Raw genomic sequence first — 21018 nt, forward strand, 5'->3', positions numbered from 1 at the left:
TATGCAGGGAAATGGCGCCGATACACGGAATGGTGTGCACCGGGACAACTAGATCCTTTCTCATCCACAGCAACCCCACTGCTGGAATACCTCCATACGCTCTACCTTTCCGGTTTAGCATACGCTTCTGTTCGAGTACACATCACCACCATTGCAGCCTTTCATCACTGCTATGAAGGTCTTCCTATTGCTAATCATCCTCTCATCTCCAGATTCATGCAAGGCATGCTATATTTAAAACCACCATTGACAAAACCACCCATACCATGGGACCTGAATGTTGTGTTAGAGCAACTCAAGGCTCCTCCTTTTGAGCCTTTCGATTCCTGCCACATAAAATATCTGACCTGGAAGACAGTATTCCTTGTAGCAATTACGTCTGCATGGAGAGTTAGTGAGCTGCAAGCCTTAGTTCACTATTCTCCTTATTTGGAATTGTACCACGACAAAGTCACTATGCGGCCTCACCCTTCTTTCCTTCCAAAGGTCGTTACGCCGTTTCATATCAATCAAACAATTACATTACCCATCTTCAAACCAAAGCCGCATCTTAATGACAGGGACAAACTCCTGCACTCATTGGACTGCAAAAGAGCTTTGGCTTATTACAAGCGGAGAACCCACTCTCCATCCAGACCATCTCAATTATTCCTTTCCTTCAATCCAAACAACCCAGGTCAACTTGTTTCTAAAAGAACCATAGCGAACTGGTTGTGCCATTGCATAGAATTCTGATATAATAAATGCTCTGCCAAGCTTAACAGCAAACCAAAAGCGCACCAAATACGTGCCACAGCAACCTCAGTTGCCCATTTACGAAAAGTACCATTAATAGACATTTGCAAAGCAGCAACTTGGTCTTCTCTTCATAACTTCACGTCACACTACTGCATTTACAAGCAAGCTTCTACAGACGTCAAACTAGGTACTGCAGTCTTGTCAAATCTTACCATTACTTAGGACTGTCTACTCAGCTTAAGGGTTGTAGTCCAGACCTCCATATACTTACTATAGGGACACAACCCGGGAGCTTGGGACTCCCAGACAGCATGGCTAATTCAGCCCTGCTATTGACGGGAAAAAGCAAGTTAGCTTACCGTAAGCAGTGTTTCCATAGATAGCAGGATGAACAAGCCATGTGATCCCTCCCACCTCCCTAGACAGTCCATGACTACTCTACACTTACTTACCATACACCTCGCTTGGTTACAAAGAGACTGAGGAGAGAAAAGGTTTTGCGCGGGAAGACGACCGCACAGTCGCAGAGTTAAAACTCTGTAACTACCTGAGTGAAACTGCCTACTTCCCGGTCACACCGACGCTCCCAGATAGCATGGCTAATTCATCCTGCTATCTACGGAAACACTGTTTACTTGCTTTTATGCCTTATAATATGAGCTCTGTGCCAATGACTCTGACAGAACTTTTGTCAGCCCTGGGTGCTGACAAAATAAATATCTTGGTGCCCTGAAATAAGATAGAATCTTCGTAGATACCCAGTGTTGAGGACTAGCCCAGTCACTGCGCCAACCAGTTTTTTTTTACTCCAAGTAGGAATAGCCCAAATGAGAGTCCCTCGTGATGTGTAGGAGCTCTTCTTGAAGCATTACCCCTTACTCAACTCCTAACCTGAGCAAGATCCAGAAACCAGCAAAAAGGTGGAAAGGAAGAAGAGCTCCTGGATGAGGAGTAGCTCCGCTGCTCAGACTTGCACCAAGGCTTCAGATCTTACTTGTTACTGCCTTCTTTTGGACCTCAATCTTTCAGGCATGGTCTTACTGCACCTTAGGGGAACATCCAAACACAGAGTCATCCAGCATCCACAGATGCAGAGCTTGAATCTGCTAACTTTTGTCTTCTTAGACTTATCCATGCACATGATCAGCAGTCTTTATTGAACTGTGCCAGCTGTGTCCATGTCGGCACAAACAGATGATGCCATTCATGCGTTATGGCTATATTCATGACTTCTTGTTGATAGTCATAACCAGTTTAGAAAAAAAAAAGACAAATGAGAAGAAATACAGAACCCCAAAATCAAGTCTCTGGAACATGAATTTCTTCTATGTTACATCTAAAGACAGTCTAATAGGGCGTGATGTACTAGAGAGTTTTTCCCATTTTCATTTTTATGGAAAAATGCTTCATTCATAAATACTTGAGTTTACTCTTTCATTGTTATTTATATATTTTTCTTACAAGTCTATTATCTAAGTTCAAAGGAACATACTAACAATTAAAGTCTCCTTCCAAAATTCTGGGATAAAATAAGGTAGTTGCCCTTTTAGTCCATGTGAGTGCACGAAAATAAACTTTTACTTCAAACCAGCTTAAACGTTTTCTGCCAATCAAAACATCCACTGCTGAGGATATTCGTTAGATAACAACGCTCGTTCCTTTTAATTTATTCTCCCGCTACCCGCAGAACCCTCAAGTCACCCATCCGTAAGTACCACTTACCTAACAGCGCCTACTCGCTCTCTGCCCTCCTCCTCGTCGCACCGCCCCTTGAACTCGGCGCGCGCCCAATCAGCAGCAGCCCTAACAGCCGACCCGCCAGAACCATTCAGCCGGTAACCGGCAAAATGACACCTAATTGAGGCAATTCTTTGAGCGTGAATCGTGGCAACGAAAAGCATTGGTAAGATGTTATTCACTTACATTGCTTAGATCATTGTTGCCAAAAAAGCAATTTTCCCGCCAAATTGGGTCGCTTTTTAAATTTAAATGCGTTTCTTTCTACAGCCTTTTTTTTCACCGCGCTGTCACTGACGAGTCACGACTCCCTCCTTACTGCCATGTTCAGTTTTTGCAGACACCGTGAAAAGGCGGAGCTGGGTGGGAGTAGACTGAGGGGCTTGACTAGAGGCTGCTGGACTCCTACTGCTGCTTCCGGTCCCGCAGTGACTAATAAAGTTGCGCATGCGCTTTGTGGGCTGTTGCGACTCGTAGCTTACTGTTTTGCAGTTATATAGAGCGCAAGCAAGATTTGTGTTTTGAAACAATGTTGGACTCTGATAAAATAAGTTGAGTGGTAAGAAATATTTAATTATCTTTGTTGTAGATAATGTTTTTAGTTTAAGACTGTACTTGCGTGATAGTGTGAATGTGCGCCGGCGCCTCTGGAACGCTGTTGGGGAGTGAGGTTTGGTTGGTTGGAGGTGAGAGGCCCGAGTGTTAGTGAAAGAGTAAGGGGTGCAGAAGATGGTTTGAGTGTAGCAAGCTCGAGAGTTGCGGTGAGAATAGGGTCTTGGGAGGAATCAGCACTCGGTTCTTGCGCGTACAGTAACGGAATAAGCCCATCTCTGCAACTGAAGGACTGTTGGCCTGCGGTTGCCATGGGAACGTGAAGCCTGAGAATGCTATTGTGGGTCCAGAAGCATTCAAGCCTAGATGTAGTTTAGGAGCGAAAGTGGCACGTCCCCTCCGTGCTTCAGGTGCTAGTGCGGCATTCCCTCCCTACCCGTTGTTTCCCTCACCCGCCCCTCAAATCTAAGTAGACAAGCTACACTTCTGCATGGAAGCTCCCTTGATAGTCACTGTGCTTGGACACTGTTAGTGAAGCGGGTTTTACTTACTGAGCCTTCCTTAAAATACATAGGTGAATTCAGGAATTTAGTAACGTTTTAACTTTTTTATTTTATTTTATTGAATTTTATATAACTGGATGGCAATCAGGCTTGTCACCAGAAATCAGCATCATAGAAAATCAAATAAGTAAAAAGAGATGACTAGCCCCAAAAAGTAGAAATTATTTGAACCAGTACGAGGAAATGGGGGAGAACCAAGGGTCTCTAATGAGCAAATTAAACTAAATAGGCAAAAGGAAAAAAGCAATATACAGGGAGAAAACAGAATATTTAAAGCCTACTGCCGAGAGAATAAGACATCACCATGGAAGTCAGATGTTCCACAGATTCTAAACTTCCTGCAGAAGAGTTTGGATACAGGCGTAGCACTAAACTTACAGAGGGTGCAAGTAGCAGGCATTTCATGCTATAGGGGCCAAATTAGAGGCATCCAAGTAGCAGCAGATCTGGATGTGATGTGCCTCCTAAAAGGTTAAAGGAGATAGGTCAACCCTTCAGATCTCTCTTAACTAGCAAAAACAGAGTTTTTTTAAAGGCATCTGCTCTGCCAGTTGCATCTCAGAGTTACAGGTCTTTTCTTGCAGAGAGCCGTACTTGCTGCTTTCCCTATCTTCAGACACCATTAGGCCGGTACCCTCATTCCTGCCAAAAGTAGTTTTCCCCCTTTTGTTTCAACCAGACATTGCCATTACCAGCCTTTTGAAGAAAAAATACAAAGATAAAGACTGCACCTCCAAGATGTGCAGCGCATCATATTAAGATACTTGAAAGTGATGAAACCCTTTAGGAATTGGATCATCTGTTCATGCTGTTTGGGGGCCCGTAAAAAGGAAAAACAGCGTTCAAGACAACAGGAGCAAGATGAATTAAAGAAGTCACCTCAGCCTGACTATTTAAGGGCAGACAAGTGCCAGAGGTGCTCTGTGCTCATTCTACAAGGGTGCAGTCTACATCCTGAACAGAAGCATTGTCTGTCTCCTCAGGTGATATCTGCAGGGTGGCCACATGGTCATCCCTGCATTCTTTCTCAATGGATGTACAAATGAAGGAGTCAGCCTTTGGATTTGAAGTCATTAAAGCAGTCCTGCTTCCCACCCAGCTTAAAAAGTAGCTTTTGTATACCCCAAGTGTAATGGCTGGTCTAGCAGGTGAAAAGGAAACTAAAATTGTTCTTATTAATGACTTTCTCTCCTTGAATTCTATTAGACCAGTTCAAGGCCCAGGAACTCTCTGATGCTTGAATTTGGCTCATTCTCTTGCATGCTCTTCCCTCTTAAACCTCTCCCGCTGGTGAAAAACCTCAAGGGATAATTTAAAAAAAAATCTTCATGAAGAGAAGGGGTTAAAAAAGGATCCTCTTATGGTTGCTTTGACAGTAGGCTACTGGCAAGGACCCCTCGGCTACTCTCCTTTGACAAGCGTGGGGTCATCTGTTTTCAACAACTGTGGAACAGGGAGAATGCTATGTGTAATGGACTGGTCTAGCAGGATTCAAGAAAAAAAAATGATCTGATAAGAACAATTTTACCTTGTATTTAAAATTAAAGCGGTTTACAAATTAGAATACATCAAATCAATAAATGTGTTATTATACAATAAAATATAAGAAATAAAACAATCTGATCCATTGACTTAACACCTAATAAAACATGCACTTAAATAACTATACTGTCCCCATTACTAGAAGTTATGCATCATCTCCAGTCATACAAGGCTATTATGCCACAGTGCCAGGACGTGCTGTTCAGCTGTAGGTGCCCACCCCAGACAGCTTACACTTTGACTTTGTCAGCCTTGCCACAATGAAGCAAGTATCTACAGCTGAACAGTATATACTGACACTGTAGTACAATGGCCTTGCATGTGAGATTGGCACTATGCATCAGGGGATATGTCTGTGTGTACACACTCTTCTCCCTTGCGCACTACACTATGCATCCTTTTTTTTTCCCTCCAGTGGGTGGGGTGATAGTGTGTATGTGAGTGGTAAAGGGGGGGGGGGGGGCAAGTGTTGGGGTGTGTCTGTGTATGGCTGAAGGGAATTGAAATTTCTTCGGCTGGCACAACACTGGAAATTTAACTCTTGGGTCTGAGGTGGAGTAGACCCACGTTTCTGGTGGCCAGTCTTATTCTGTTGCTGTACCCATTGTGGTGGTGTCTAGCTGCTTTTACCACATTGGACACAGCAGTAGAATAACATGGTACCAGAAAAGTGAGTTTACTGTATCTCAGATCCAAGAATTAAATTATCAGCATAAGCTCTCTAAGGATGGCATCATTAGTTGAAATTTTGTCATTGTGCATGCTGACTCTGGCATTCTGTTAAGTTGTAGGTGCCTTCCATGGAGAGCTCTTGTTCAGGTGTAGGTGCCCATCCAAGAGATTTTATGCTGGAAATTTAACTCCAACAAATCTGGAATCCACGATAATCAGGAAATCACTGATAACAAATCCTGTATACTGTGTAGTGGGAAAGAAATTTAAGTAAAGACTCAAAGTGACCTCATATAAGGTGCCCAAGGGGCTACAGGCTTAAGAAAGCTTTCAGCGTCAAGGACCTTTTTTTAATCATTGGTCACAGTGAGGCATTTTTTTTTAAACGCTTCCGTGTCTGAAGCTGAATCGATATACACTTATAAAGCTCTCCAGTCCAAATTTTACAGGTGAGAGCACAAGTGCAGCAAACCAAATGTAATCCGGCTGGGTAAGGAAAATACAACGCTGTCTGACACGCAGTGTTTCGGAGAAAACCTCCTTCTTCAGGGAGTCAGATATAATTCTTGCCGGCACAGAAGGTATTATGAGTCAATCTTGTTTGGCTATGATGAAGCGTCTCAACGTAGCTTTCTGCGATGCTGGTGAACAGTCTGTCGCCTTGCCGTGAATCATCTATCAGCAGCCAATGATTTCAATGTGTTATCCACTATGATGCCTAGATTTCTTTCTTGGGTGGTAGCTCCTAATATGGAACCTAACATTTTGTAACTATACATGGGTTATTTTTCCCTATATGCATTACCTTGCACTTATCATGACATAGAGTATGCATATGTAATCGCTCTTCACTTTAGGTTGAGTGTATCTGAGTGGGAATTTTTTGAGAATGTGATTGTTTAGTTCATTAAATGTCAATTTAGAGACTCCTTTCTTCTAATTGAATTAGGTTAAGTTGTATTCGTTTTTGAAGAGCCATGTTTTTAGCTCCTTTTTAAATTTCTTTTTTGTCTGGGATCAGTTGTAGCCTTCCAGGTAAGTCAATGCATGTGTCGAAAAAGATCTCGCATGACGCAAAAATGCACTGCAGAGTGAAGCACATGACACATCACAAGTCCCACTCATATTGATGTAGATGCTTCCCAAAAAGAAAATGACATAGAAACACACTATAAGGTGTACATCATAGATAGAAGGCATTTAGCCCATGACAGGAAGAGATTGTGCGCAAGCACAAGCCTCCCCAAAAGCAGGCTTCCCACAAGAAAGAGCCAGAGCATGATCCTCAAGTTGTGTTCTCGCCAGAGGAGCTCTTGGAGCCGGGGTTTTCCCAATGTTGAACCACTCTTGGATGACCATCACTCACTGGATTCTTCCAGATCATCCCAAAGAGTTTATTCGGACATATCTTCGGTGTCAAAGAGGAAGATGCACTCGCCTCAGTTACAGGAGCCCCTAACAAAAAGAGACAGACTTTGACACAGGGACCAGGTGCCAACAGAGCGCAGTAGGGGCCCCTGATTCCTCAATCCTCGTAGACACAGTGCCTCCACTATCCAAAGTATCTAATTCCAAGGCGGCAAGGGGCATGAGGGAGTCACACCCTCTGCTCAGAAGAAGAGGCAATAGGTTTCTGTGGAAGGAGGACTAGCTTCGCAAGCAATTTTTCTCAAATCTCCGCAATTCTGAGTAATTTTTTCATGTCTCTGGAAAGTGACAGGCAGCGACATCGACCACCTAGCCCCCCCCCCCCCCCCAACCTGGCTAAAGAACTTTCTCCTGAGAGGGATTCCCCATCCCCCACACAGGATGATCACAGCCCACAAGACGAGGTGGTGGACCCCCAGCCGTAATTATCCTCACAATCAACTTCGGAGCCCCGGGACTCCATTTACTTCACCGGGTTTCTCCATGGGAATCCTATCAGACCTGCTGGAGGAACCACCTGAACCGTCTTTACCCCTAGAAGACTTGTCCTACTCTGTTTATTAAGAAGGTTGGGACACTTTTTTTTTTTTTAATTAAAACCAAAAAGGTGCCAGATCCAAGATTGGAGGTCTTGGGGATCTTGAAGATCTTTGAAGACCCAGCCGAGCGTACAGCCTTACCCTCCTATTCAGTCCTTGATACGGTAATGGACAAGGCATGGGAATCTTCTCAGGACCAGCAACGTCCAGGAAAACTGATTTGAACTTCAGGATGAGGAAATCCCCATACTATGGAACTGTACAACTACTCTGTGCTTCGGTAGTTGTGGAATCAGCCATGAAAAAGTCAAAAAGTCGTGGCTACACTCAAATACCCTGCCTGGTAAGGGCAATCGATACTTAATGAGTTTGGATGCAGAACCTTCCAGGCAGCGATATTGAATGCTTAAATCCAACAATACCAATTCTATACCACTCAATACTTGTATGAGTGTTTACAATCCCTAAAACTGCACATCACGCTTGGACCGTCAATTCTTAACGGATCTGGAAGAGGACTTGCATCACCTCCTTCGAACAGTGTACAAGATGTTTGAAATAGCCCATACATCAGCGGGCTCCATAGTGGCTCTGAGAATAGCCTGGTTGCATGCCAGTACCATACGTGAGAAGTTGGCAGATCTGCCCTGTAAAGGAGACAACCTGCTTAGGGACAAGCTGCAGGAAACCGTATCCCAGCTTAAAGAACAGAACGTGGCGGTCTTGTCCCTAGCTTCCCCAGCAGAGCAACAGTCCTCAACCAGAAAGTATTACCCGGCCTACAAGAAGTCTTATTAGCAAAGACTCCCCTTCAGGCCGTGCAAACCCTACCAGCGTACCAGCAGCTGTAACAGGCACAACCCAGGAATAGATCAAGAGGCTACCATTGACAGCAAGGTTTTTGAGGAGGGCCTGGCCGCAGCTACCATCACCAGTGGGGGGCGGACCATCCGAATTCTAAAACTCTTGGAAAATAATTACATCAGACCATTGGGTATTAAGCATCATCCGCTCAAGGTACAGGCTAAACTTCAAAACAAATCCATCTCTACTGTATCGGGTTCCCTCAGTACGAAACAACATGCAAGCACAACTGTTGCAAAGGGAAGTGGACTCAATATTTCAGCAGGCAATAGAAGCGGTGCCTCCACACTGACGCAACAAAGGTTTCTACTCCCAATACTTCCTCATTCCAAAGAAAACAGGAGGCCTATGCCTAATTTTGGATTTGCGGGCCCTCAACAAGTTTATTCAGAGGGAGAAGTTCAAGATGGCATCCCTCAAATCAATTTTGCCTTTCCTGCAACCCAACAATTGGATGTACTCACTGGATCTCAAGGATGCTTACTCCCACATACCAATACACCGTTCTTCATGACGTTACCTGTGCTTCCAGGTCAATACGCGGAATTACCATTACAAGGTTCTCCCCTTTTGGACTTTCATCTGCCCCGAGCATTTTCACAAAATGTTTAGTGTTAGCGGTGGCCCACCTGAGAAGGAGAATTCAACTATTTCCTTACCTGGATGATTTGGCTTCTGGTGTCTTTGGAAGCAACCACTCTCCAAACATACTTGCTGGACACGATAAATTGTTTAGAAGTTCCAGGATTCATAATAAACTACAAGAAATCCAGCCTTCAATTGACACAAACTCTTCAGTTCATAGGGGCCACCACAAACTCCATCATTGGGAAAGCTTACCTCCCAGAAGAAAGAGCTAAAACCTTTTGCATTCCAGTAACACAGTTTAAAAAAAATCTGTGCACGTCCTTTGGCACATTAAATCTTAACCCTGCTAGACCATATGGCGGCAGCTCTATTGTAGTGTGCAGACTTGTCTGCATATGCACCACCTACAATGGGGTCTCATATCCCAATGGACCCAGTTTACTCAGCCATTATTCAGAAAGGTGACACTGACCTGAGTAGTGAAGAGGGACATTTTATGGTGGCTGTCCCTGCCAACCCTTTCTATGGGAGCCCTGTTCCACAGCCCTGGACACCAACTTTGTTCTGACCACGGATGCGACAACAAAAGGTTGGGGAGGTCATTTGAGGTGCATAAAGACTCAAAGTCTATGGATTCCGTCAGAGAGATCTCAGCAAATAAATCTGCTAGAGTTATGAGTGATAAAGAACACCTTCCATACGTTCCGAGACCATCTTCGGGGAAAGGACGTAATGATCCACACAGACAACCAGGTGGCTATGTTTTACATAAACAAGAAAGGAGGGTCAGATTCCTGGATCCTCTGCAGGGAAGTGATCCAGGTCCTGGAATGGGCAGAGGCACATTCCATTTCATTGCAAGCGACCTATCTCCCAGGGATTCTGAACACGGAGGCAGACAAACTCAGCAGGATATTCCACCCCACGAATGGGCTCTCAACCAAGGGGTAGCGGACGATATCTTCGCGACATGGGGTTCCCATGCATAGACCTCTTTGTGACAATGCACCATAGGAAAGTTTTTGAGCGTTTTTTGCTTGGTCTATCCAAGCTGGTAGTGATGCGCCTAGGATGCATTAATTATTCCATGGAAGGAGAGACTCTACTACACTTATCCCCCGATACCGCTCATATCCAAGATGATCCAGAAATTCTTCGCTGTGGTGTGGCCAAGACATTGCTGTGGTGTGGCCAAGACAACCTTGGTATGTCTATCTAGTTCAACTATCCATCACTCCTATCTCATTAGGATATAGCGTGGATCTGCTAACTCACTTCTTCTTACAGCTTGGAGATTGAAAGGAGAGTATTAGACCACATTTATTTGACGGCAGGGATCCAAGACATCTTCCACAAGGAAAATCTACCATGGTAAATGGCAGCGTTATATGACCTGGTGTGATGAGAGGGAGTTGACCCATTCTGCTGGACTACTTGCATACACACTACCTAGCAGGGTTGGCTATGGCATCTGTCAGGGTCCATGTACGTGCTATAACAGCATATCATCACTCATTCAATAGCCTGCCAGTTTCGAACCATCCTCTGGTGTCCAGATTCATGAAAAGGATCCTAAAATTGAGGCCACCTGTGACAAAGATTCCAGTCCCTTGGGATATATATCTGGTTTTGGAGCAGCTGATGCTTCTACCCTTTGAACCCATGGATAGTAGCCATATGAAATATCTGACTTGGAAACTTGTGTTTCTTTTTTTTTTTTCTTTTTTATTATTTTCTTCAGTAGTTAACCATGAAAATACAAGAAAAATGTGGTACAAATCAGCAAACTTCTCTCAAATAATTGCAACCAATATTCACATTATTTGTAACATATATTCCATAAAATGGGGGAGAAACAAGAATACAATGTATGGAATAAATTCAAAAAGCGAAGTGGAAACCGATCCAGTTGGCTGTGTAACAGTGAAGAAAACAAGAATCGGATGATGGAAAAAGCCTTGTATTGAAACATGCCCGACTCTAGCCGAGTTTCGCTCTAGTGTATAGAGCTGCCTCAGGGGCAATCAATTTGAGCAGGACATGTTTATGCCTGCAGGGCCGATGTCACAGTGTTGTTCATTAACTTAAAACTTGTGACCTCATGTATCTTTACTTTATTACTGTTGTCATGCCATGTAGCACCATTAATGGTGCTATGTAGCAGGTAGGAGCTGTGCTGATGTCAGCGCCTGGGAGGGAGGAGCAAACAAAAAAAAAGCCCTTTAAAGCAGGGCTGCTCTCTGCGGGGCTTTCTCTTCGCCACCGGACCCAACTTACCCGATCCAGCCTGCAGCCCTCCGAACGCACAGGCCACCGATCCAGCCCGCCCAGACACCTGCCCAGCCGACGGATCCTAAGGCCATGCTGCCCTCCCCCTCCCTGAGCTCCGTGCAATCAACCTATAGCAGGTAGGAGCTGCGCTGACGTCAGCGCCTGAGAGGGAGGAGCAAACAAAAAAAAAAAAAGCCCTTTAATGCAGGGCTGCTCTCTGCGTGCGCGCGACGCGCGGCGCCGAAGGAGCATGCCCTAAGGGGCCTGCCCCTTAGTGCGCCCCTTCATGCATCCACTTCGGGCCATACTTAGGGCCTACTCTCTTTTGCCCCATCTGCCCCATTCCTATCGCCGCACCCTGACCCTCTCCCCCTCGAACTACCCTCCACCTCTCCCACCCCAGACCTCATCCCCCTAGAGACAGAAACTTTCTGTCCCCCCATAACTAGCTTTGATAGCTTACCCAGCTACTATCGCCCCCTCCTTTCCTCTTACTCCTCCCCCCACATACTGACAGGGCTCCCCCCCCCCCTGAAATGTGCCGTCTGACCATCCCTATTCTGCCACACACCTGCCGACCCAAAACCAATAGTACTAGCACTCACCCCTTTACCTCTCACAGATCGCTAGCGCCCATCATGATTACGCCCCTCACCCAATTTCTAGGCCTAGCTTAGTCATATCTCTATTCAATGCTCAATCCATCCTTAAAAAAGCTCCCATTCTCCACGACCTACTTACTGACACCAAACCTGACATATGTGCCATTACGGAATCATGGTTAAAAGACACAGACCATGTATTTATCAATCAGCTCCTCTTACAGACCTACGATATCTTTTCTATTCCACGTCTCAAGAAAAGAGGGGGAAGTTTACTCCTAGCCGCCAGAAAACACCTCAACCTCAAGCACCACCCCTCACATCCACCCTCCAGTCTAGAAATCGGTCTATTTAAATCTAAGGCTCTGCAGATCTGCCTCATTTATGCCCCTCCTTGAGGGGCATAAATGAGGCAAACAACATTAAACTGGACACCCCAGCACTCATTCTCGGAGACTTCAACCTCCATGTGGACAGCAGCCCTATCACACCAGCAGCCCTATCACACCTTATTGATCACCCTCCAGGCGTTAGGCTTTAAACAGCTTATCACCTCTCCCACTCATAAAGACAGTCACACCCTCGACCTCCTCCCCTGGTCCGATCATTTTATTATTAATGCCCACCTTTCTACCAACACCCCAACCACAAGCTCACACTCACAAAATACAGCCTTTCCCTCCAGTAAGACCATTGCCTTCCGTAAACACTGTTCATCGGAAGATATTACCCTTGCTTTCGACAAAGCTGATAAGAATCTGGACCTTACCAGTCCAGATACAGCCTTGCAATCCTGGAACAATATCAATACCAAGATAGCTGAGGCTATCTGTCCCATCATACACAAAAAAATACCACTATAGACTACAGACAAAAAGCCATGGTACACTAATGAACTCAAAATGATCAAGCAGGACCTTAGATCGAAAGAGCGCACTTGGCGCAAACAACCTTCTCCCACACACAAATCAATATACAAGCACACTTTATGCAATTACCGTCAAGCCACCATCCAAGCCAAAAAAGACTTCTACGCGGCCAAAATCCATAACTACCAATTCAACTCAAACACTCTCTTCTCATATGTTGCTGAGCTCACTACGCCCCCACTACCCAATTCCCAAGAAGAAAACTCTAAGGAGAAGTGCGTTGAACTTGCTAAATTCTTCAAGAATAAATTTGACAACATCCTCCTTCGATTCCCTACCAAGCCCTCCCCCACCTCCCCCTACCTACTAAAACCAATGGAATCTATCTTCAATCCTTCGACAACACGTCTACCCTGGAGATAGTTTCTATCTTAAAAAAGATGAAACCCGCCTCCCACACGGCTGACACCATCCCCTCTAAAACCCTCCTCTCCATTCCCACTTCTATATCCAAACTCCTTGTTGATTTAATCAACTGCTCACTGACATTTGGCAAAGTCCCAGACCCCCTTAAACTTGCGATCATCAAGCCCCTCCTTAAAAAAACCCACCTTACACACCAAAGACCCCTCCAACTACCGGCCCATATCCAATCTCCCGTTTGTATCCAAAATCCTTGAAAAGGTAGTCAATACACAACTCTCTGACTACCTTGAAGACCACAACATTCTACACCCATCTCAATTTGGTTTCCGCAAAGGACGTAATACGGAAAACCTCATTCTAGCAATCACCAACACCATTCATATTGGCATGGACCAAGGAAACTCATACTTACTTGCTATCCTAGACATCTCTGCTGCATTCGACACAGTCAACCACCAAATCCTTCTATCCCGGCTATCAGAGATAGGCATCTGCGGCACAGTGCTCTCATGGTTCACTTCCTATCTCACCAGCAGAGAATACCTGGTCAAAATTGACAACTCAGAATCCCCACGCGTCCCCCAAGGATCCTCCCTATCTTCAACCCTCTTTAACATCTATCTCTTCCCTCTCTGCTATCTTCTTTCTGACCTAGGTCTTAATTTCTTCCTGTATGCGGATGATGTCCAGATCCTCATCCCCATTCAAAAAACCCTCAGACACCCTGCATTTCTGGGAATCCTGCCTAGCTTCCATCAACGTCCTTTTAGCCAACCTCCAACTTGCACTTAACACAACTAAAACAGAAATCCTCCTCATATCCAACAATCCTGAAATCACTTTGCAGGTCACATCCAACACACCCACCCCCACCCACCCCCTCCTGCCATCTGTAAGAGACCTAGGTGTTGTATTAGATCAACGCCTTAATTTTCAACCCCATATCAAATCTCTACTAAAAAGAGGTTTCTATAAACTCCACATCCTCAAAAAAACTTAAACACCCTCCTCCATGCTCAGGACTTCCGTCTAGTTTTGCAGTCTACCATTCTATCCAAATTGGATTACTGCAACTCCCTTCTCCTAGGCCTCCCTTACTCTACAATTAAACCACTACAAATCCTGCAGAACTCCATGGCTAGAATCATCACTGACACACGAAAAAGGGAACACATCTCCCCAGCATTAAAAGATCTGCACTGGCTTCCCCATCCCTTTCCGGATAAAATACAAAACCCTCACCGTTCTTCGTAATGCACTCTACAAAAACAATCCTGCATGGCTCAAGGAAATGCCGCGCTTCCGTACCTCTAATCGTCCATCCAGAACCACCCTCGCAGGCACCCTACACATCCCACCCCTCAAAACTGCACACCTCTCCCTTACCAGAGAAAGAGCATTTACCATAGCTGGCCCTTCACTATGGAATTCACTCCCCATGTCTCTCCGCCTTGAACCCTCCTTACCCCACTTCAAAAAAGGCATCAAAACCTGGCTTTTCTTACAGGCCTACCATGATGCCAATCAAACCTAAACCCCTTTGCTTCCAGCCCTGCTACCCTCTAATAATGATGCATCTTAAGGAAACGTTGACTGTATAATCATTGAAATGTTATTTTTGCATTAATGTTTTAATATAGTTCCTGTCTACATTCCTTCTCTCCCTTACGCTCTGCAACCTATGTTTTTCACGCTACTTATGCGCTTGCTTTCACCCGCCCCCCATCTCTCCCTTTTTCTATTCCTGCTCCCCTTCCCCTGTCCCTGTTATTTTGTAATTTCTCTTTCCTCGCTACAAGAGTTGATTGTAAACCGGCATGATATGTCCTATGAATGTCAGTATATCAAAATTTCTTAAATAAATAAATAAGGTCTACCAGTGGCAAAGAGGACTTTGTCAAACTGGATATCCCAGCACATTCACTTTTGTTACTCAAAGCATTCGGCAGAGGTTTCTGACCCAGTCAAAGTTCATAAAGTGAGAGCCGTAGTGGCTTCAGTTGCACATTTCCACATAGTACAGTTGCTGGACATTTGTAAAGCAGCCACGTGGTCATCTCTGCATCCTTTCGTATCACACTACTGTCTTGACCAGCAGGCATCTTCGGACGCAGTGCTGGGCACAGCAGTGTTAAGCCATTTGACGAGGAAATGAAGCTGTCCACAACCATTTGCAGGTTGAGCACACAAGATCAATTACACCTGCAATGGATGGGCACCCTCTACTTCATAGTATATCTGTGTGCAGGACACAACCCTAAGCTGGGGACTCCAGACAACATGGCTAATTCAGCTTGCTTATTGACAGGGAAAAAAAGAAAATTTGCTTACCGTAAATGGTGTTTTCCGTAGATAGTAGGATGAATTAGCCATGCTAACCCACCCACCTCCCTGGACAGCCTCTCCACTCTCACTGCACTGGATAAGCTATGTTACAGCTGAGGAGAGTCAGTGATCACGCGGGAAGGCCATGCAGGCGCACAGAGTCAAAGCTCTGTGAGAGAAGCTCTGCCCAAGACCGCCTGGAGGATGTCCCAGACAGCATGGCTAATTCATCTTGCTATCTATGGAAAACATTGTTTACAGCAAGCAAACTTGTTTTTATACCCACTTCAGAGTACTTACACTTTGAATTTACTTGCCATGCATGGCCAAATGACCTTGAATGCCAGAATATGCCCAAAAGTCAGGATGCACAGCACCAGTCTTGCAGATTAAAATCTCCAAGGAGCAGCACTTCCACCTTTTGGATGTCTTTGGCCAGAGCCCTGTCAAGTTCTTCTGTCTGATTCAGATGTCTGTAGATCACATCAGTCTAAATGGAAGTGCTGCCATCTATTTTTTTTTTCTAAAGACGTCCCACAATCCTTTCTCCTTTCCCCATACATTTGAGTTACTAAGATATTGTGTTTGACATGAAGAGCTACTCCTTCCCCTTTTCATTCATTCCTCTCTATCCCATTCATGAGGCTCACTGAACCACGTCTGTAATAGCAATAGTATCCAAATCTGCCTCCACCATTAGGGCCTGTGGATCTGGAACTTTATTGCAGAGACTACAAGCATTTGTGCACATAGCTTTTCAGTTTTTCTCTCTCAGCTTGTTGCTATTCCTGGGCACCTTTTCTTCTATTATGCTTAAGAGTACCTCTTTCCTCTCTCCCTGGTTGATTGGGTGCTGAAAAGGGAGGAGAGCTATGGTAGCATTTCGGCCCCATCCTTCTCTTCTGCTGCCCAAGCCTGACTGCAACATGGCTGTATGTTCAATGCAATTGGAAATTGCACTTAGGCCTGGCCGGAAGAATAGGATGTGGCTTAACATACTGTGGCTGTTCTCTTCCTGCAGCCCAATCTGCTGGGTTAGGAAGAGTAGAGTTACAACATGTAGCAGGACAGCCTCCTCTCCAGAACTCAGATTCCTTGGTCTCCCATGGCATTTCTGTGGATATCAGCAAAATGTACAAGTAGAGGTGGATTTTATGGCCTTTTCTGCAGGAGACTGAATACCCTGCCTATAATTTACATCTTTGAGGCAGGTTGATTAAAAGTGCCACGTTGTGGGAGGTCACGTGATGCGATAGCCTGGTGAGACGTGTTCCCCAGAGCTCTGGGTGCTGGCCCACGGAAATCTAACAATTAGAAGTGCCAAACTAAACCAAATCTATACCGCGGGGTACTGGAGGGTGGCGGAATAGCCCTGGAACCCGGTGAACCGGATTGCAACGTGAAGGTAATGTCGGCGAAACCACCCCGAAAGGAAAAAGAAAAAGTAAAAAGCAGGGGGGGGGGCTGAGCTCAAAATGGCCGGCGGGAAGGCACAGGAAATAGTGGGCCTTGATGAAGCGGCGATCTCCCGGATGACCGCGGCCATGGTGGAAGCTCTAGAACCTAACTTTGCAGGAATTGCTGAGAACTTTGCCAACATTAAAGAATCGCTGGGCGATATCGGTCACTGGATTGAGATTGCAGAGGGATGGATAGCGGCAGAGGAGGAGGACCAGCAAGCCCTCGTGGCGAGAGTAACAGCCTTGGAGTCTGCAGGAAGCATGGCTGACTCCAAATTAGAGGACTGAGAAAACAGAGCGAGAAGAAATAATTTAAAATTCATGGGCTTACCAGAAGAGATCCAGGAGGGAGAGCTCCAGTCAATAATAGAAACCTGGCTCCCAGGTGCTTTAAACCTGGAGGCACTAGCAGGGAAGCTCACTATAGAACGGGCACACAGGCTGGGACCCAGGAGAGACTCAGACACTCGCTCCCGCCTTGTGATCGCCAGATTCATGAACTGGGCGCAACGCGCTTTAATTTTAACCGCATACCGGAAAAAAAGGGAACTAAGCTATAAAGATCATAAGATAGTATTGTTTCAAGATTTTTCAACTGCAGTGGCGGCCAAGCGCAGACTGTTTTCAGCTATCTGCAATGATTTGTACAATAAAAATATCTGATTCGCTCTCCAGTACCTGGCTATCTTAAAAGTATGGCGCGATGGCAAAGTGAGCACCCTTGATACCCAGATAAGGTCACGGCCTGGCTAGGCAATTCTGGAGGCACAAAGTAATACGAAAGGGCTCTGCCATAAGCTAGCAACAAATACCACAGAAGGGAGGCCTACAAACAAATGAAGTGGTATGTTTTCTGACTGTGTGAAGATGTGTCCAAATGCAGAGGAAGACAAGCATTCTGTTGCAATGTCAATTTTCTTCGGATATATGTCCACCCCTGGTGATTATCATGTAGTGCCATCAGTTTATGAGCTCCACATGGAGGTATTTTGGCTTTGCTGACACTTTGGATGGAGGAAGGGATTTGATCCCTGGAAATACAGGTTAAGGCAGGGGTGTAACTGGACGAAGTGCCTAGTAAGAGTTGCCATCTGAAAAGCATCTGGATTATGTTGCCAGGATGTGGGACATATATATATTCCTAGTAACATACAGGAAGCACTGTTCAGTAATATATGTTTTTGTTATGTTGTTGGGTGCAGAAGGTACCCCAGAGGTTTCCAGTTACAATGATGATAGAGAATTTGCCATCATGAACAGCTCTCAGTTCGATTGTTAATTTTTAGTTATGGAAAATGTGGGAACACCCTATAGGAGTGGGCCAGCACCTGGTCACATTGTAAACTGACCTCCAGCCCATAAAATTGTGGGCATAGATGTCTATACTGTTTTTGTTAGAGGGAGGGGGAAAGGGGGAGGGAAGGGGGGAAGTGTACTGGGTATTTGAGGGAACTACAAGGGGGGGGGGGCATACACCACACCATAGACCAGGGGTCGGGAACCTTTTTGGCTGAGAGAGCCATGAACGCCACATATTTTAAAATGTAATTCCGTGAGAGCCATACTAACTACAACCCCTTACTCTCCTGACGCCCCCCAAGACCTGCCAAATTAATTTACTACTACCCCCCCCCCCCCAAGACCTGCCAAAAGTCCCTGGTGGTCCAGCGGGGGTCCAGGAGCAGTCCGGTAGCCATCTCCTGGACTTGGGCTGTCGGCTGCCAGTAGTCAAAATGGCGCCGACGGCCCTTTGCCCTCACTGTGTCACTGGGGTCGACCAATGGCGGCGGTAGCCCCTGTGACATAGTAAGGGGAAAGGGCCGTCGACGCCATTTTGACTACTGACAGCAGACAGCCCAAGTCCAGGGGATCGCTCCCGGACCGCTCCTGGACCCCCGCTGGACCACCAGGGACTTTTGGCAGGTTTTTTTTTTGGGGGGGTGGTCAGGAGGGTGGGGGGTTTTGTTAGATTTTTACTTTTTTATTAAAGATTTGTCTGCGAGCCACATGCAGCCATCAAAAGAGCCACATCTGGCTCGCGAGCCATAGGTTCCCGACCCCTGCCATAGACAGAAGAAGTCTGGGTAATAGAGTCTCAGAATATGAACAGGGGGGGGGGGGGTTCAGGCTGGGAGACCGCCTTCCGGAGAGCGGAATATGTGGCTACATTGGTATGCGACCGCATTGACCACAGGATAGGTCTTATACGGTATATATCTTGGAATGTGGGGGGAATTGGCTCTCCTGTTAAGCGGCAAAAAATACTAAGTGCATTACAAAGACAAAAGGTGGGGATAGCGGTGCTCCAAGAGATCCATTTGTCAGCCGCCGAAAGTCTGAAATTAAAAAAACAGTGGGTAGGGCAATGCTTTCTTACACCGGCGGTTGGGCATAAGGCCGGAGTGGTAATTTTAATACATAAGAACATAAAGTTTGATTGATACAACAGGTGTCAGATGCACAGGGCAGATTTCTCATTTTGGTTGGCAAGATCAACGGCAGGGAGGTCACAATGTGCAATATATATGCACCGAATGTTTACACCCACTCTTTCTTTCAGGGATTGGTAGGCAAGTTGCTTGCCATTTCATGGGGTCCCCTAGTAGAGCTTGGAGACCTTAACTGTGTGAGTGACTCAAGTGTAGACTGTTCAAACCCGGTGCTTAATCCACCTAATATGATGGGGAAAGGGATCTTATACTTATGTGACGAGCTCCATTTACTTGACATGTGGAGGACGCTCAATCCAACCGAAAGAGACTATACTCATGTCTCGAAAGCTCACTCGACCATGTCCAGAATCGACTATATGCTGGTGTATACTTCCACATTTCCCAAGATTGTAAGAGCAAAAATTGGTCCCATAGAAATATCAAGACCACGCAATCATATAGGTTGAGATTGGGGATGGAATAGGGGAGGCACCCTCTAGGACATGGCGCTTCCCTGGACATCTATACGGGGACTCTAAATTCCGGGACTATCTAATAGACAAATGGGATGATTATGCCAAACACAATATGGCACATAAAAATGACCCTTGGCTATACTGGGCAACTAGTAAAGCAGTAATGAGGGGAGAAATCACGTCATATACAATAGCACAATCAAAAGCGATTGGCTAAAAATATAGTGAATCTGGAAAAACAGCTGAGACAGGCCAAGCAGAAGCTGGCGCAACAGAACACCATCTAGGCACAAACACACTACAATGATATCCTGCGCACCCTGAATGGGTTACTTCATGAGAGGGCGCAGAGGGGGTTACAGCATGGTGCCCACAAACTTTTCAGATTTGGCAATAAATCGGGATGGGTCTTGGCAAACATGGTTTGCCTGGCCACGGGGGAGTACAATGATTGACAAGTTGCGAAGGGGAGATGGGACGCCATTAGTAACAGGGGAGGAGATATGCGCAGAGTTTCGAAAATTTTATGAGAAGCTATACTCGGAAGACAGGAAGGGGGGTTCTTCTCAGGAGGAGGAATTTTTTCGTGGGTTACATACACCAAAGATCGATGCCCAAAAGTTGGAATATTTGAATAAACCTATCCAACTAGAAGAACTAAGGGGCGCTATTATGGCCAGTAAGGCTAATAAAGCACCAGGCCCTGATGGATTCAATGCAGAATATTATAAGTGTTTAATTTCATGGGCAGTAGAGGATCTGCTACTTTTTTATCGGGAGGCCCAAAGGCGAGGGCAGTTTCCAGAGGAAATGACCAGAGCATATATCACAGTTTTAGAGAAACCGGGCAAAGACTTATCCTCTCCGGCGGCTTACAGGCCAATTTCTCTGTTAAATTTTGAAGCCAAATTATTTGCAAAAATTATGGCGGATA

General features: G+C 45.5%; 2 protein-coding genes across 7 annotated transcripts in view; one reads left to right on the forward strand and one right to left on the reverse strand.

The window, feature by feature from the left end:
• SLF1 (SMC5-SMC6 complex localization factor 1) overlaps positions 1-2863 on the reverse strand; it is a 358950-nt gene extending 356087 nt beyond the window's left edge. For 2 of the 3 annotated variants that reach the window (XM_029573230.1, XM_029573211.1), the window contains exon 1: positions 2662-2863. The gene's annotated coding sequence lies outside the window, so the exon portion shown is untranslated. The other variant, XM_029573221.1, reaches the window with a different exon arrangement.
• The window catches only part of KIAA0825 (KIAA0825 ortholog), a 1025579-nt gene continuing 1007116 nt past the window's right edge, over positions 2556-21018 (forward strand). For 2 of the 4 annotated variants that reach the window (XM_029573174.1, XM_029573199.1), the window contains exon 1: positions 2892-3034. The gene's annotated coding sequence lies outside the window, so the exon portion shown is untranslated. Of the gene's footprint in view, positions 2642-2891; positions 3035-21018 lie in introns of those variants that run through there. The other 2 variants (XM_029573181.1, XM_029573190.1) reach the window with 2 other exon arrangements.

The sequence above is a fragment of the Rhinatrema bivittatum genome, chromosome 1 (genome assembly GCF_901001135.1).
Source record: "Rhinatrema bivittatum chromosome 1, aRhiBiv1.1, whole genome shotgun sequence".
NCBI lineage: Eukaryota > Metazoa > Chordata > Amphibia > Gymnophiona > Rhinatrematidae > Rhinatrema > Rhinatrema bivittatum.